The sequence below is a fragment of the Prunus avium genome, unplaced genomic scaffold, assembly GCF_965620075.1.
Source record: "Prunus avium unplaced genomic scaffold, drPruAviu1.hap1.1 HAP1_SCAFFOLD_18, whole genome shotgun sequence".
In the NCBI taxonomy this organism is placed as follows: Eukaryota; Viridiplantae; Streptophyta; class Magnoliopsida; order Rosales; family Rosaceae; genus Prunus; species Prunus avium.
The window spans coordinates 407,501-410,000 of record NW_028276878.1 but is presented as its reverse complement, the minus strand read 5'-3'; positions in this window follow the sequence as shown (position 1 = coordinate 410,000).

Below are 2,500 nucleotides of genomic sequence, written 5' to 3'. Positions count from 1 at the left end.
TGCATTGAGAAGGTTTGGTGGCCGTACTCCCAACACAAAAGCATACCGAAGACAACCCCAAGCTAAAGCTCACTTGAAGCCAACGCATCGTCACCATGTGTTCGTGTGGCCGAGAATTGGGCAGCTTCTTCATCAACCCCGCCAAAAGCCATCCTCGACATACCCGTGCATTGAGAAGGTTTGGTGGCCGTACTCCCAACACAAAAGCATACCGAAGACAACCCCAAGCAAAAGTTCACTTGAAGCCAACCCATCGTCGCCCACAACTAGTGGGTGAATGGTGTGCTTCCCGGGGTTGGCATAGACATTCCCTCGCATGCAAAAGATTGTCGATGCGAAAGATTGTCTATGCCAAACCCGGGAAGCACACCATTCACACACTCCCGACCGGTGTGGTGTGGCGGTGATTGGATAGTTACAGATTGAGCACTTGCCAAGGATCAAAATGTGTCATTTAGAAGAAACATTTTCAAAAAGTTTTTAAAATCTTGTGGGTTTGCAACTCATAAGAGCGTCACTTTCAACGTCCCCGGTATTGGATTGAGTTTCTAAAAACAACCGTGCACACCGAGGTTAAACTTTACCGGCTCCACTCCGACTCGCCGCTCGCCCACAATTTGTTTGCAACGAAACATTTGTTTTTAATTTTGTTGGTTTAAATCTTGTTGGTTTGAAATTGTTTTGAAAAGGTTCTTTAAATCTAGTGGGTTTGAAACTCATAAGAGCGTCACTTTCAACGTCCCCGGTATTGGATTGAGTTTCTAAAAACAACCGTGCACACCGAGGTTAAACTTTACCGGCTCCGCTCCGACTCGCCGCTCGCCCACTAGTCCGAAGGCAACAAAACATTTGTTTTTCATTTTGATGAAAATTTCTGTTTTTAAATCTTGTTGGTTTGAAATTTTTTTGAAAAGGTTCTTTAAATCTTGCGGGTTTGCAACTCATAAGAGCGTCACTTTCAACGTCCCCGGCATTGGATTGAGTTTCTAAAAACAACCATGCACACCGAGGTTAAACTTTACCGGCTCCACTCCGACTCACCGCTCGCCCACAAATCCGAAGGCAACAAAACATTTGTTTTTAATTTTGATGAATTTTTTTGAAAACATTGGCTTGGCAAGCCCCAATCCGCGACTATCCACCCACCGCCACCCCACACGGGTGGTTGTTGTTGCGAAATGAGGTTGTGGTCGACATGCCCGCGCATTTGAGAAGGAGTTCCTAGCACTCCATGCTCTTCCATGCCAAAAAAAAGCCTAGACAACCCCATTTCGCAACTTTCCACGCCTTTTTTTTTCCCCCTCACCCATGGCGGCGGCGTGGTGGCGGCGGCCGGATTCCGGCCACCACCGCCATGGGTGGCAGCCCCCCGACCCCGACACCAAACCCATAATACCGAGGCAACATATCGAGGCAACATGACATGGGTGTGGCGTGGGGGAAGGGGGCTGCAGCTAGGAGGGCATGGGCTGCCATGCATATGCAGGCAACACACACCCCCCTATATAGCATTTTATGCATTTAGCCCTTTGACAGGAAGAGACATCACCTATGCGCGAGGAGTCATAATGGGCTCTAAATAATTCAATACAAGGTATTTGGACGTGATTTTTTGCAGGGATACTAAGAAACATGCAATCTCTGATGGGAAAAAGTTTCATAAATATTTGAAGTCGGGAAGTATTTTTTATTATTTTTAGAAGTCGTAAAATTGAAAAAATCATTAAAACAAATCCGGGAGGAATTTTTTAGTTTTGTAACTTGGAGAAGGTCCTAAAAATCATAGACTACTTATGGGGAGCTTATTGTGCGAGGAAATTTCAATAAAAATGGGGTTTGACAAGGTTTGAAAAATTCTGTCGACATTTGAAAAAATCTGGAACTAGGCTGCCGGCATGCTGCGCACATGCTGCGCGCATGCTGCGCGAAGGCTGCGCGCAGGCCACGGCAGGACAAGTTTCGCTAGCCTCACTGTCGACCGAATGCGCAAGCTGCGCGCACGCTGCGCACAGGCTGCGCGCACGCTGCCGGCATGCTGTGCACACGCTGCGCGCAAGCTGTGCGCGCGCATGGCATGGCAAGTTTCGAAAAATTCTGTCGACAGGCTGCCAAGCGCGCACGCTGCGCACACGCTGCCGGCATGCTGTGCGCACGCTGCCGGCATGCTGTGCACACGCTGCGCGCAAGCTGTGCGCGCGCATGGCATGGCAAGTTTCGAAAAATTCTGTCGACAGGCTCCCAAGCGCGCACGCTGCGCACACGCTGCCGGCATGCTGTGCGCACGCTGCCGGCATGCTGTGCGCACGCTGTGCGCGCGCATGGCATTGCAAGTTTCGAAAAATTCTGCGGCCAGGCTCCCAAGCGCGCACGCTGCGCACACGCTGCCGGCATGCTGCGCGCACGCTGCCGGCATGCTGTGCGCACGCTGCGCGCGCGCATGGCAGGACAAGTTTCGAAAATTTCTGTCGACAGGCTGAGCAGCGCGCACGCTGCGCACAGG